Here is a 16,456-nt window from a genome sequence, read left to right on the forward strand (position 1 = left end):
CTGACTTATTTCACTTAGCATAATACTCACTAGTTCCATCCATGTTGCTACAAATGGCCAGATTTCATTCATTCTCATTGCCAAGTGGTATTCCATTGTATATATAAACCACATCTTCTTTATCCATTTGTCAGTTGATGGACAGTTAGGCTCTTTCCATAATTTGGCTATTGTTGAAAGTGCTGCTATAATCATTGGGGTACACGTGTCCCTATGCATCAGTACTCCTGTATCCCTTGGGTAAATTCCTAGCAGTGCTATTGCTGGGTCATAGGGTAGATCTATTTTTAATTTTTTGAGGAATCTCCACACTGTTTTCCAGAGCGGCTGCACCAGTTTGGATTCCCACCAACAGTGCAAGAGAGTTCCCTTTTCTCCACATCCTCGCCAGCATCTATAGTCTCCTGATTTGTTCATTTTAGTCATTCTGACTGGCATGAGGTGGTATCTCAGTGTGGTTTTGATTTGTATCTCCCTTTTGAGGAGTGATGTTGAGCATCTTTTCATGTGCCTTTTGGCCATCTGGAACATCCTCATATTTCTTTATCATGGCTTGGGTGCCCCTTCTGTTCCTCACCTTTACTCACATCTACCTGAAAAATTCCTATTTATTTTTCAGGGCTTAATTTAAGAACGATTTTTCTTGTGACACTTTGTCTGATTTCTTTTTGTCCCCAGGTTTTACTGTTCTTTCCATACTCTATCAGAGTATTGGTTACATTGTATTTCTTTAGCTTTCTCCACACTAGTCTATAAATGCCACATCACATGATATTTTGTTTTAGTCATCATCATCTCTCCAGAGAATAGAAGGGTACCTGTTAAGTGGAAGTTAATAGTTTGTTGACTGAGAAAATGTCTCCTTGGAATGTGGGACCCAAGAAGATATGGTATATATTATGGGTCCTTCTGTGCCAAACAGATTCAAGTTACTAAGAAATCATAATTTATTGGTATATTTTAAAACTTAGTATATTTTAAAATATAAGGCTCCATTTTATTCAGTATTCTTTGTTTAAATGGAATCCAATTATAAACTGACCTCTTATAAAGCTTATTATAAACTATGATAATTAACTTGCATAACTCGAATGATACACACAAAACTCTGACAAATCTCATTAGTAAAAATTTTTGTTTGACCCTTTCCTACTTTGGTTTATGATTGATTTACTGGTAAATGTTGATATTACCCCTTATTCAATTTGTCAGATTTTATTCCTACTGATGGGGATAGAAATTTTAGTAAGTCATTTTTAAGCTAGTTCTGTCAGTCATCTCTTTTTCCCTGGACACATATTTTTATTTCCGTCTCTTGGTTATCCTTCAGCATAAAGTCAACGTTAACTACTTTCTGTGACAACAGACCCTGGTTAGAGCTCTCTGGGGTCCGGGGATTCTAGTGGAAGGTTTTCTGAGATGGGACTACTAGGGATTAATCTTGTCAATGAACAATTATTTATTAAGCATGTGCTCTGTGCCCATCTCTCTAGTAAGGTACAATTATTTCTGTTCTATTCTCCACCGTATTTCCAATATCTAGTAAATGCTTGATGAATATTTTTTTAATGAATAACATTTGGAAAATACGGATTCTGTTTATGGAGGGGTTGGGAAGAAGAGAGGGAGAGGATTATCCATTATGCTCCTGTGAGATGCCAGGCCCTGTGTTCACACTTGCCACACATTATGAGTTTTACAAGAACTCTTCGACATGGATGTGCTTGTTTTATTTTTCATTTATCCCTTGTTTTCCCAGTTACAGAGCTAAGGGGTAAAATATGAATCATATAAACAGTATCATTGTATTCTTAGTTCTGTACTTAAACTGCCTCTCTTGACAGACTTTAGTTCTTCCAACCCCCCCGCCCCGCCCCGGTTTTATGGAAAATGGGGGTATCCCCTAGTACTCATGAAAATCATCTTGCATTTGCCACTGCCCTTCCATTTGCCACATTGTGTCTACCATTTTCTCCTCCCTCCCCCGCAACCAGCCTACTGCTGTGGATGTTTACACCTCCCCATGTCTCTAGGGGTTGGGCTTGCAATACTCCATGGCACTGAGGCTATTCCATTGTCACATCATGACCTGGTTTGTCCACAGATGCAACAGTGCCATTGATCTTTGAGAAAAACAACTGGGTGTCTAGATTATCTCTCTCCAGCAGAGGATAAAGCATCTGGAGGGAAGGGCTGATTTAGAGCACGGCACTCATCTGATGTGCTCTTACATGTGGTTTGGAAATCAGAGGCATGGAAATTACTGCTGTGCTGCTAGTAGAGGGAGTGTAGCTGGAGCTTCGGGAGAGAGTTCACTGTCTGGCTCAGTGTTTTCTGTTAAGATAAGTCTTCCAACTCTTCAGGAGTAGGAGAGAGGTAAGAGAGATTTGGGATCTGATGGAAAATGCCCCTGGGGGAACATGCAGTATGTTCTTATTTGTAAATAACCACCAAGGTAGAAAGTATGGCAGGAACAAAAAAACTTACCTGCTAGATACTGTTAGCCTTTTCCTCTTTTCTCTGCCTTTGAAGGGAAAAGAGTTTTTGTTTGTTTCTTTGTTTGTTTGTTTTTGCTTCAATTGTCCCAGGAACTGGGGTTTTGTTCTGATTAATGTCTGGGGTGTACTATTTGAAGGAGCCCCAAAGTCTAAATTGATATCCAAGACACAGAGCAGAGAGTTATTCAGGAAGAAGAAGGGACCCTGAGAGAAATAAAGCAGGAGTACAGGCTAGAGTTGTAAGGGTAGAGACGATAAGTGAGAGGAAGAGAGAAGAGTGATTACTGAGCAGCTGTGATGAAGACAAGAGACAATGATGTGAAAAAAGGATCTTAAGGATATTTGCTGTCTCTTTGAAAAATCTCAGTAAAAATTTAAGATATTTTAAAGTATATCTTTGAGTTTTGGACTTCTGTTTCGGTTGGATACAGTACTAAGACTGGTCATGAGAACAGTTCAGCTTTCTTTCACATCTTACTGGGGAGCCACAATGAAGCCATTAAACCACTGGCAAACAGAACGATGGACTGTGAGGTGCAGACAATATGTATTTCCAGAGACCAGACAAAGCAGGAATTAATATGGACTGTGGTTGTTGGTGAAGGTTTCAAAGAGTTTAATGGAACATAGCTGGAAGTCAGATCTCAAGAAATGGACAGGATTTGCACAGATAGAGAGAAGGAAGGCCATTTTTAGCTAGTGGCAGTATACCTAAGTAAAGGCAGAAAGTATGAATGAGCATTGTATCTAAGAGGGGCTGGTCAAAAGTTCAGCCTAAGAGGAAGAGAAACAAGAGCAATGAGTAGTAATTGGGAATTTGAATGTGTCAGTAAAGTGGGGTCAGGTTATGGAGGGTTTTAGAGATTATACCAAGGAGGCTGTATGAAATTTATAAACGATAACATGTATTCTGTAGAGTGATGAAAACAAGTTTTAAAAAGACTCATCTGGAGAAAGTGATTGAAATGGAGGGAGCCTAGAGACTTTTTGTTTTAAATCCATGTGTGTGTTAGGCATTTAGGGTTTAGATTTAGTGGATAGGAAATGTAAAAAGGACAAATCATAGGACTTGCAACTAATTAGATGTTCAGGACAGATGAGAGATCAGATTCAAATATAATTCTAATTTTTTTGGTCTAGAGGTTTTGAATAATTATGGCTTCATTCTTTCATTTATCCACTTATTTTTTTCACTTATTGAACAAATATTTATTGAGTACCTACCATGTTTTTCATACTGGGATACAGTGAACAAAAACATTGAAAACATCTTGACTTTATGGAGCTTACATTCAAGAGAGGGAGACCCATAATAAAAATGTAAAAAGTAAAACTTATAGCATATGAGCTGGTGGTAAGTTCTTTAAAGAAAAATGAAGCAGAGAAGGAGAATGGGTTGCGATTAGGTAAAGAGGTTACAATAATAAGTAATTGAAGTGGGGGGTGTTGGAAAAAGAACTAGTTGTCAGGGAAATATGGGATTTGGACACTACAGTGGCATTATTTTCTGAGAAATGTAGGCAAATAATTCTTATGAGAAATTAGGATTGGGAATGTATATTGGGGAGTCACCAGCATAACTCTAGTAATTGAAGCTTTTATTTAACCCTTAAAGACGTAGGAATTGATGAAAGCCTGAGGTCTTAACCTTGGAGCTGGGTTAAGGAGGAGTTGTCAACACAGAGCATGATGCGGGACTCAAACTCACAGATTGCGAGATCATGACCTGAGCCAAAGTTGGAAGCTTAACTGACTGAGCCACCCAGGCACCCCTTCTCTGGCAATATCTTAAGACAGTTTCTACAAGTATCTGGAAGCTTGCTGATTGAAAGAGCAAAGAACCAACTTTGTTGCCCAGAAATGAATAACCAAAGTAAAATTTATTTTTCTCACCACACCAAATGAGCCATTAAAATTACAGTGCCCCAAATAATGAGTACCTTATGAGTACCAAAGACTTTGTAGAAGTGTTTATTTCACAACGAATGCATCTACTCACCCTGTGTAAAGCTGTTGTGTCCCTCTATTGCCACAGCCCCTGATCTTGAGGTTTTATACTCTAGCACGAACAAGACCAGTGTGGCAGGGCATGAAGGCCCTTTAGACAGGGAAAAACCAGTAAGCAAATATAATACATGAAACGAAAAGTAAACAAATAGATGACTAATACTGTGATCTGGAGGGAATGGCTTATTAATTAGGCAATGGCTCCTCATCATTTTACAAGGCAACGTTACTAATCCCTTCTCATAAAGTCAGGGTTGCTGATGTACCTGATATTTGTTTTTTCCACATTAGAATCCTTTTCTTCTTCATTTAAAAGGGTTACTAAGCTAGACAAATGAAGCAAAGAATGCTCTGAGACTCTGTGGGATTGAACCATGAGTCTTGGTCTATGAATCGTAAAGGCATCCTCTGCTGACACTCTTGTGTGAACTTGCAGGCTGGTATGATAAACAATGGTGAAGCAACAAGAACATAACTCAGGAGACTTGAAGTGATTATGACCCACATCTCACATTACAGAAACTTAAATATCAACGATCTCTTGTAACTCAGTATGTATTCGTCTGCAATGGAAATTTAATAAGAAAGACATGAATACCATTCAATATTGGCCAAAAGCCCCTAAGACACTAGCTTAAAAAGTTAATTTCTTACCTCTTTGTTCTATTTATTAACCTGTAGGGAAATGATGGCAATGACTGCAACAAAAATGTCTCCTCTTATAATAATGCCCTGTGAAATCCTTAGAGGCTAAACATATTTGTTTCTATTCTTAAGTTACACAGACCATCTTTCAGTAATGGAAAGAAATAAATGATCATCTTTAGTTTTGATGTTCGTGAATTATGAGTCATCCCCATTTTGGGAACCTATAATTGTTAAATAGTGTTATCCTTGACTTATAAGCTCAGGTTTTGCTATCGGAAGCAAGTGCTTCCATTCCCACATTCCTCTCTGCTCTTTTCTTTATACAGTTCAGGACTAAAAGGAGTAAACATTTTAAACTTGAACATTTTTAATTTTTGCTTTTCTGTGGATAGTAATCATAATATTACCATTCTTGATGTAATAACGACAGATGTTTGAAGACAACGTGACGTCGTTGATTTTAGTTGCCTGGGTTTTGTTTTGTTTTTTTTTTTTTTGGTCAGACTAGATATTTCTGTTTAACTAAAGTTGATTCGCTTTTGTATTTTTTTGTCGTTTCCTTGGTTGTGAAAAAGGAATACTTACTTTTATAAAGCATTTAAAAATATTAAAAAATTAACATATATCAACTCAATACCAGTCTTCGTATAAGATTTAAAATAGCTTAAATATTGTTTTAGATACAGAGTTCTGTAAAGTCAAGGAAACAGTAGTTAAATTGATTTTCATAATCCTTCTTCCATCAGATCATCTGGAATATGTTAAACACATCTTCCCTTTACCTTACCGTAAAATCTAAGGGGAAATAAATATTTTTACAGAAGCGAATCATTCATATTTGAAGTTAGTGAAATTGAGGGCACATTCAGATTTCTTTCTTTGTTAAAGTAACTCCAAAGATACTTTAAAGCATGGTTTAGTCTGGCCAAATAAAAAGAGAAATTGGGACCAAGATTCAAGAAAAGTATGTGTAGTGTACAATATCTGTGTTGGGATATGCTTTGAAAGACTGAAAAAAACTTTACATACATTTTAACATATCACATATCTTTACATATTATTAACATCTTAAAAAGCTGGACATAAAATGAAATGTGTAAAAGCCAACATTATGTCATGAAGAGCAGAAAAGAGAAGAAGCAGACATTACAAACTTTCTTGTATGCTTTATACCAAAATTCTTAAAAAAAATAAAACACAACTAGATGTGGCTTGCAGCCATAGGTGTAAAATAGATTATAAATTAATTTGGAAGCAGGTGTTTCCATGGTTGTGAGAAAAACAATGCCAACTGAACATTTCCATAGCATTAAAAGAGCAGACTGTGGCTATGCTTACAACAGGCAAGAAAGAGAAATAAGATCATAATGCTGGAACATATTCCTCACTTTCTGAAACAAAACCTGGAGCCATAAATGCTGCAGCTGGAAGAGTTTTGTAGGAGTTTTGATCTTGGTGGGCGAATTCGGCATTAACATCTTTAACTCAGATGCATAGCTTGCAGTAAAATCCATATCCATAAGGTATTTTCTATTCCCAACTGTGAAGTTTCTGTTCTTTCTTTTTCTTTTAAAAGGAAATAAACAAAGACCAAAAATTATTGTATTTGTTAAACTTCAACTTATCATTTCTTGGAGCAAGTAAAGTTGCAAAACAGAAATTCTCAAGCTAGCCATATACATAGTTATGGTATTATTATACTTTATACTCACTGGCACAGAATCCTCTTCCATTAGTGGGCTGCGTTGAAGAATAGCGATGTCTGTGCTTCCATGGGCAATATTTTCCTCTGATAAGAGTTGTGTTTCTATTTGGATATAGATTCAATATACTAGTTTTCCTACACCCAATTCTAGCAATTCCCCTCCCCCATCTTATTTTCATTTTAGAGCAAGGAAAAAATCCAACATAGGACTCATCTGTCATTTTATTCCCTGGCCTTTGCTGAATGACAACTGTGACGTCTTTTCTACTCTACTCTCCATAGAACTTGGACATGTTATTATATACAAATTAAAATGAAAAAACTACCTGGTCCTCCAAGTGGCTACTTGCTTGACTGTTAATGAGATTGTAATATAGTACACTTGGCTTCATAATTTAAAATTTAATATAAATTATATAATATAAACTTATAGTACATTTAATACATAATATATGTAATATAAAATATAATTTAATATATACTTTATATAATTTACATATAATTATAAGTATAATTTAATATATATTTGATAAATACTAAGGATGTAAACAAATAAATACAAACGGTTGGTCTTGTTATGGTTTAGTGGTAACTTCAATCTCTGCTTGTATTTTTATTAACTTAAAACTGCTAGGCAAAAAAATAAATGAATCACATATCAAACAATTATTTCCCACCATCCTCCTCAAATTGAGTAATCATCTACTGAATTGCCTGGTTATTTAGGTTGGGTTGAATCATATGGCATTGTTATTTCCACAGGACAAAAACAATTGAATGTTAGCAATGTCATATGGTTCAGCTTAATAGATTCAGTTTCAGTCACCAATCACTATTCAGTATTTCCTTTTGCTGGTTCTAAAAATATTTATATCAGAAATCTTTCCCCTTTGCACTTCCATTGGGGGGATTTAGCTTTGTCCCACTAATTTACTATGTGCCCTTGTTTTCTCTTCAAGGGGCACATTTTCTCTGCCTTCATATTCTTTTCCTTCTATTGTTTCTGGGGAGAGAGTAGGAGAGAGAGCAAGAGAGAGAGGGAGAATAGAGAAGGAGAACAGTGGCACATGATCCTGCCCCACGAAACTGTTCCCAAATTCTCACAAAGGTGTTAGGAGTAGGTTTTGGTAGAAACCAGTAAATAGACTGGGCTTCCTGCCTAGTCTAGTGTGGGAGTATAGAAGCAGAAGCCCAAGGAAACCAGTCTGAAGCACTCACAAGAATCACAAGGAGGACTCTGCTTTTCACAGTCCTATAGAATTTGGCTTTCTCCAAGTTTAAATACATCTCTAAGTTCCCTATTTGACATCTGTTTCATTTTGGAGTCCTGTCCAGTATCATTGAATTAGGGGCAGACCTGAACCAAGAGTACAGCCTTAAATTGACGTCTAAACTGTAGGGTGCATTGTATAGGGAGATTAGGGGTTTGTTGGGCTGGCTAAAATTTTGATGATTTTGGAGATTCCATTTAAATTTAGAGCAAAGTTGTGGAAACCATTCTGAGATAAGCAATATAGCCTTCAGGGAAAGTACACTGTTTAATATTGGCTATTTCGGAAAGAAGCCAGGTATATGCTGAATTACAAACAAGATGGGTGGTAACTTCTGTCAGTATAAGAGACATAAGAACATACATAGGACTTCCTGGTATGCAGTGTGGTTTTGTTAATGGAGAAAAGAGACATTTTGTGGCAAACTTCTACCAGCAGGAAAAACCATTGCTGTTCCAGGAATCAAGTTCAGGAAATATGAAAGAAGCCAGAGAGGTCGACTACTCCAGCACCATGAATAAAGGTGCTCATATGAACACTTAACATTTTTTGTATGTTGATGAGGCCCTAGAAGGAAAAGCTGCAGAGAGTGGGGTGCCCATTTAACAATATCCCTTACAGGGTGGTCTCTGACTCTGAGGGTGAAGAAAATGTGGCATACGGTTTAGATTGGGAATTTTACCACCTTCCTGGGGCTCCCTTAAGCGTGGTGCTGTTGACTGTATTAACATAGTGCTGCATTCATAGACTTCTTTCACCTTTGCTACCAGAAGGGGCCTTGTGTGATTGGGCTGAGTGGGAGAGACCCCTCAAGTTAATGAAGAGGTGAAGCCAGAAAAGGATTCCAACAGGATCTTAAGAGACTGGAAACTGGACTTTCTCCTCTAAGGCCAGAGGAGAAGAATGGAGGATGCTGAGGCTTGGAGTGAAGAAGGTCTGTGCTACTGAGGGAAACTGTGAACCAGGTAATCAACATGCTTTGTCTTCTCCTCACCTTTTCCTCTGGGGGAGAACTTGGTAAAGTCATAAAGGCTGCTAATATTCCCCTTCTCACCTTCACTTAGGGGAAACTTTAATAAGATGGAGAAAAGTACATTCACTAGAATTCATTTAGATGGGTAAACGTCCCATTTAGGGAAAGTGCTTGGGGTGTATAGAAGGAGATTCCAGGGATATGGATGGAACTCTTTTGAGCTAGACAAGCAAAGAACTTGCTCACTTCTTAGAGGGGAGGAAAGGAGAGACTGGTACTGATGGACTCCCTGCCAATGACAGAGGGTCACATGTTGTATAATGCAGTTTCTTCATGACTTTAAAGTTGTAATCAAGGTAATAAATTCGAGAAACGCTTGAGCATGAACAGATTTTTGGTGGAAGCCAATGAAGAGGTCCCGTGTGGAATCAGTGGGAATATATATGAATGAAGCCAGAGAGGAGAGAAACTTGGACATTACCCAGAATTCTGCACTTTCATAGTCTGTATAATTGACAGCGAGGTTTAACCAGATCTGTGATAGATATGTGTGTGTGTGTGTGTGTGTGTGTGTGTGTGTGTGTGGTCACCTAGCTGAGTAAAAGGAGTCATGTCTTCCTGGGAATCTTCCTGCTCCAGGACTGTATGTTTCCACGGCAGCACTTTATGTACAATATTATAATTACAATCCTTTCAACTTTTTTTTCCCCAGACACAGATATCTCTAATCCACCAAGCGATCAGTGTTCCCCCCATTCAAAGGCTCCCTTCTCTTTCTGTTTCCATAGGAAGTTCATGTAGATGAGGCAAAATTCTTTCAAATAATTTTAACCTTGTCCCCATCAGATGGTTCTAATAAGACCAGAAAAAAAAGGGAGCAGGGAATCCCCTTGTAAGTTCCATGTGACTGCCATACTCATTTCTGCCTTACATTTTTATCTTTGCCTGCCTAAATGCCTTTCTTCCATTCAAATCTTATCTATCCTTCAAGGCCTACCTAAAGGCACACCTCTGCCTGAACTTTTTTCTTCCAGTTCTTGCTGATCTGCTTCTCAGCATTTTTCCTGTCTCTAACTCCACTGCACTCTTCTTTGAGGATGAAGCATGTTTCATACTTCTGGAACCTCCACTGTACCTAGCACAATGCTGAGTGCAAAGTAAGCATTTCATTTAAACATGTATTGCTAGCTATGTGCAAATGTAAGCCCCTAGAGGGCGGGGCCTAGCGCTTGCAGGTGTTTTTTTGTGTTTATTCTTTTGTTTGTTGTTGTTTTTCACAGAGCTTTATATATTTTGGTCTATTTGACTATATTGAACAATGAGGACCGTGAAAGTACTGGAAACCTCATCAAAACTCTCCATGGGACGCATGCTTGCTCTGATAATTTATGATGGATATGAAATAGCAATGAACTGTTTTGTAGCTGTACTCTCAGTGGCCAAGCATGCCAGGAGAACAATTATTACAATTATTACCTACTGAGATTTTAACTGATTTTCCTTTGTGCAAATATTTTTGTAAGGCTTCTTAAAGGACCCAATATTTTGACTTTGCATTCATCTGCACTGAATAATGAATTATTATTACTAGAAAAGAGACAAGAGCAAAGCATAAGTGGAAAATTAGCAACCATTGGTCCATAGTAAGACTGGAAAATGGAATTAAGCCAGAGTCTCTTTCCTCACTTAAAGAGCTCATACCTTCCTTAAAGCCTTGTGTTATTAATAATAATAATAAAAAACGTTGTCAGCTACTTGGATCCAGAGAGCATTCCAAGACTAACAGAAATGGTTTCAGGGAGCCAAGTGTTCAGGGTTTGCATAATTGCTAAACACTATACTTCTCAACTTTCATAAGATAAACCCATCTTCAAAATTTATTTATGAGATGAATAATTGAGCCTGAAGATTTGATTCTGACATTTCCTGTCCTTATTATAGACCTCTGAAGAGTTGTCTTAATCATGTTTTCAGTGGTGTCCAAGAATGACATTCTTCTGATGATTTTTAAGCAGAAACCACATACATTTTTTCAGCATTAAGTGATAGACTCAATTTTGGTGACCATTTCCTTTGGGGCATGCAGTTGTGCCTCTTTCACTTGTGGAGTAGGTCCTACTGGCATGGAGGGGTCGCACCCTTCCCCCAGTTTTCCTCCATGCCATCAATTCTGTAGAAGATTTGACTTCATGAAAAGCCTTTCTGTGTCATAGACAAAGGATATTCTTTTTCATCCCTGGAAAAGTTCTCTTTCCCAGGGAGTCACATAGAGAAAGGTTGGGTGAGGCAGGAATGAACTGACTCATTGATATATCTCCCATGAACTCTTTGGATTGCTTTAGAGGGATGAAGTTGAGCAGTGGAACCACTGTCTAAATTCCAAGGCAGGGAACTGGCTTAAGAACAACAAACACAATTTGGGCCTGCATAAAATAGAGGGCTTTCTAGGGGATCAGAAAAAACCTGTTTTGCACAGGTGCTACTCTAATTGTGATCCAGAGTTATGGAGAATTTCACAGTGAGCTGCAGTTCCTGCATTGTGACCACAGCTGTTATAATTCAAGCCCCTCCCCACCCTGTGTGGTGGTCTTGCATTGTTACATAGGTCCATAATAGGATGCACATAGAGACAGAAAACAAGATATCAAGGCTGTGTCTGGTTCCAGTGAGCGGGGGTGGCTTTGCTCCCACAGTTAGCTGTTGTTTAATAGGGCTTTGGAGAGGCAAATGTACAAATTGAAAATTTCTTCCAGTATATAGAACCACTTGTTTTAGTGGTTACCAAGTAAAGATTCCACATGCTTTTATTTTAAGTTAAAGTGGAAGGCAAAATTAAAGAAAAAGAACTCTAGTGTTCCAGAGACTAACACCCAGGTCAACAGGTTGTAAGTTTCTGTTACCAGTGTTTTTTGGTATTATTGCCCTTAAAAGGTGGTTAGGTCCTGGTTGTTAGTAAGTCTTTTGTATGCAAAATGTTATCCACTGTATTTGATTCTGGGGGTAAGAATAGAAAGTGTCCATTTGTTTTCATTAATGGATTCACTTGATTGAGCACTGGTCATTTAGTGGTCTGCGTTTAAACTGGTGAGTATGGGTTTCCTTGGGGGTTGTTATCCTGTACAGCGTTGGCACAATATTTTGAAACATGGGGCTCAACGGACTAGGCCAGTTTTTAAGATTGTATGTTTGGTTTGCTGCACTTCTGGAATGAGGAAATAAAGTACTTCATTTCTGTGAAATTAATTAAAAAAATAACAACAAATCCCTTTTCCTTGTTATTTGGAACTCCTTTTTGAACTATCAGTGTGATTGCTTTTTAATTTTGAAAGTTTTGTCACCTTATTCTAGGTGACATATCTCCAGTCTTAAACGATCTTGGGTGTTCCTACCTCCCCAACTTTCTACAGGACTTTTCTTGTGTCACTCGACGCAATATAAATTGCTTTGCTGTCACTTTCTCATATAGCCATATTTCAGTGCTTTTTTCTTCCTGCTCCCATAACACCGTATATATTTTGTTGGTAAAGGGATTCTAAATTATTCAAAGGTTAAGGACTGTGGCATACTTATCTTTGTATCTCTGTTAATCTGAGTGCATTTATTAACTCAAGATTATTCCCCATCTCTTACTTCTTTCACAAACCTTTGTTTCTTTTCTTAATACGCTCTTTTGTCATCCCATTGAGAGATATACTTTGTTAATAACTTTAGTGCAGTGGTCCTCAAGCTTAGGATCACATGGAGAGCTTTATAAAAGCACTGATACCTGGGTCCCTTAGGAATTTTGATTTGATTGGTCTGTAGTGTGGCCCTGGGTTTTGCGGTTTTCTAAAAGCTCCCTAGGTGATTCTAATATCCAGTCAAGGTTAAGGGGCACTGCTCTAGTGCCCTATCAATTTCAGACATGAGTTTATTTGGCTTTGTACTCTCCGCAAATATGTAACTCTTTAATTTTGATGATGATGATGATGTTGGTGGTGGTGGTGATGACCATAACAACCACTGAAAGTTATTGAGTGCTTCTTATATGCTAGGCACTGAACACTTTACAATTTATTTTACTTTCACAAAAATAATAAGAGGTAAGAAATGGTATTACTCCCATTTTACAGAAGAAGAAATCTAGGCATAGGGAAGTTAAGTAAATCATATGAAGTTACATAGCTGGTAAATGACAGAGCTGAGATTCACACCCAGGCAGGCTAACTTCAGAGCCCACATTCCAAACCACAACATTTTGCTGTTGTCTGTCACACCTTCTTCTTGGGACAGTGACCTCTGATTAATGGGGATTTCCGATTATCAGAAAAAAAATTGCTAGTCAGTCACATAGCATTTCCCCTGGTGCCTTCATCTGTACAGCTCTGTACTGAGTGGTATGATGAGGAAGAAATGTCTTCTAAAGAGAGAACAGATCAAAATATACAATAAAGCATGCCATAGAGCCATGGAAAAATCGAATCCGTTGTTCTTGACCATGGCACTTTTGACCAGTAGCAACCCCTTTTCCAGATGTGACAATAAAAAATATTTCCAGACATTGCCAAATGTCCCCTCATTGAGAATCACTAATCAAACAGCCTTCAAGCTAGTAATAGTAATTAAACTTAAAGTAATAAGATGTTTTGATTGATAGTGACACTTTTTTCAAAACAAACATATCATAATTTATTTATTCAAATGAATGTTTCTATCCAAGTAATCAATCGACTTGGAACTCTGATTTATTCCAACAATATATTTAGAGCCATGTCTGGTGAGCAAGGTGTGTTGATAAACTGTAGATTTTAACGACATGGTCTTTTCTTGTATGACTCCTAAACTGTCTTTAACAACCATTCAACAAGAAGGGTTCAAACTAATGTTTGATGTCCTTTGCAGAAGCCCTTACAGAATTTCTCTTCTGAAGTACAGTAATATATAACAATAGTTTATAATGCTTATTTTTGATCAAAAGTAAACTTCCATTTTCTTTTTTTTAATTTTTTTTTTTTTTTTAACGTTTATTTTATTTTTGAGACAGAGAGAGACAGAGCATGAACGGGGGAGGGGCAGAGAGAGGGAGACACAGAATCGGAAACAGGCTCCGGGCTCTGAGCCATCAGCCCAGAGCCCGACGCGGGGCTCGAACTCACGGACCGTGAGATCGTGACCTGAGCTGAAGTCGGACGCCCAACCGACTGAGCCACCCAGGCGCCCCTAAACTTCCATTTTCTAAGAACCACATATCATGGATGTACGAAGAGTTTTCATGGGTGAGCAGGCCCTACTACTAGAGAAGCCTTCTGAAGGAAGTTAGATTTTTCGTTTTAAAAGAATTTTATTTATTAGTAACTTCTGCACCCAACATGGGGCTTGAACTCACAACCCTGGGATCAGGAGTTGTGTGCTCTTCTGACTGAGCCAACTAGACATTCCCTGAGGGAGTTAGTTTTGAAAGAGGGAAAAGCCAAGGACTGGCTGAGAAAAGTTGGGAAGCAGTGCAGGTGCTAATAATAATAATAACAATAATTTGTGTAAAGCTTGGAGGTGGGAGGGAGTTACTCATGAATTAGGGATGGTGAGCAGGTGCACTTAACTAGATTGGAGAGTCTGAGTCTAGGACTATAGGTCTCAATCCTCACCATTTGGCAGCCTCATCTGAGAAGTTTAAAAAAACCATAGTTGCTTCAGTCCTATGTAAGTCTCTCTGGGGGTGGTGCCTGGAGCCTCTGTTTTGTTTTGAAAATCTTCTCAAGACATCTTAATGCATAGAGATGTTTGTGAATCAATTAAATAAGACGTAAACTTGGTTGAGTAAAGGTAGCCTGCAATCCATGTTTTCCATGACTCACACAGCAATAGTAGGCCAGGTTGGGCTTCTGAGCAGGGGAACAATAACCTCCTGCGGTTTTGTAGGTACCAAGATGATAATACTGATCTAATATTAGAGAATCCAAAAAAGGTTAAATAACTTCTTAGTTCATCTGGTCAGTAAGTGCAAAGCTAAGGAATAATTCCCAAGTCTTTGATTTCAGGTCAGTGTTTATGCACTGGGGCAGACTGGAGAAAGAATTAAGAAATTTGTTGGACAGCTGGAGTGGGAGAGAAGTTAGAATAATATGAAAGGTGTCTGTATGTTGAGAGGGCCTTAGCAGGAGGGAAAGAAACTGAAAACTGAACACCTGCCATGCACCAGGCTGTATCTCATTTAATCTTAGCAATCTCCTGACAGGGTAGTAGTGGCACATACGGGGGGCTGAGGCCCAGAATGGTCACTAACTTGCCCTATGTCACATAGACAGAAAGTGAGATATGGACTTACACCTATATCTGCTGGCTCCAGAGCTCATGCTCTTTTTACTACCTCATTTGGTCTTTTATCTGAGAGCAGCGGTTCTTTACTGAGCACATTTTCCCCTTCAGGGACATCTGGCAACGTCTGGAGATGTTTTGGGTTGTCACAATTTCAAGATAGGTTGGGACTGCTACTGCTGTCTAGTGGGGTGAGGCCAGCAACGCTGCTCAACAATGCACAGAACAGCCATAAAGAATTATCCACCTCAAAATGGTGCTAGTGTTGAGGTTGAGAAAACTTGACCTAGAAGCATGGTAGTAGCTTAGGAATTTGGAAATGAAGGACAACTTTATGGGTGAGGTGATGAAGTAAGTGGCTCCAAACATTCATGTATTAGTCAGGTGTCCAGTTAAGTCTATGTTTCATCTCCTTCCACCTGAGAGTTATTTGAGGCTGACATGTTGCTGACTACCTTGTAATGTGGTAACTGACCTCATGCCTTAACTGTGCTTCTCTACACAAGCCTTTCTTCAATACCCCAGATGGATTTACCGTAAGGATAGCTTTTTGCCAGTTTCGAATCACCTGTTAGGATGAGGAGGCTTTTTATCCCCATTCTTTCTTTTTTCTCTTGATTATATATTATTATTATTGTTGTTGTTGTTGTTGTTGTTGTTGTTGTTGTTGTTATTTATGGCCCATTGAATTCTTGGCAGATCTGTTAGACATTTGCTTCTAGTTTCTAATTTTGGGCCTTTTGTTTGAGGGAGGTGGATCCTTGTTTACTAGGACCTGAGTGGAGACGCCTAAGCCCAGAGGCCACAATGAGGTAGCCATTTTTAGTTACTTTCCACCTGGGCTGAATATGAGCCAGAAGATAAGAGGCAAAACATATCCCATTATCAGGCCCCTAAGCCATTGACTGCCCTGATTTCTCTCACGGATATTCTTGTTTCAATGCCAGTAAGCCCACATACTCTGTTTGTGGTGGCTTGGAGCCAAAATCCAGGTGTGATATTCCAAAGCATTCTTGTAGAGGAGTTTTCAGCTGGTATTTTGTTTGCCTGCATTTTTGGC

At 38.4% G+C, this 16,456-nt stretch overlaps 1 long non-coding RNA gene across 2 annotated transcripts in view; it reads left to right on the top strand.

Moving 5' to 3' along the window:
- The window catches only part of LOC122201781, a 111,297-nt gene that overhangs the window by 16,899 nt on the left and 77,942 nt on the right, over nt 1–16,456 (top strand). Inside the window, exons 1-2 of one of the 2 annotated variants that reach the window (XR_006194334.1) lie at nt 2,180–2,376; nt 8,900–9,094. The exons of the other annotated variant lie outside the window; for it this stretch is intronic. This is a non-coding gene — a long non-coding RNA (uncharacterized LOC122201781). Of the gene's footprint in view, nt 1–2,179; nt 2,377–8,899; nt 9,095–16,456 lie in introns of those variants that run through there. 2 annotated transcript variants of the gene reach the window in all.

The sequence above is a fragment of the Panthera leo genome, chromosome A1 (genome assembly GCF_018350215.1).
Source record: "Panthera leo isolate Ple1 chromosome A1, P.leo_Ple1_pat1.1, whole genome shotgun sequence".
Taxonomy (NCBI): domain Eukaryota; kingdom Metazoa; phylum Chordata; class Mammalia; order Carnivora; family Felidae; genus Panthera; species Panthera leo.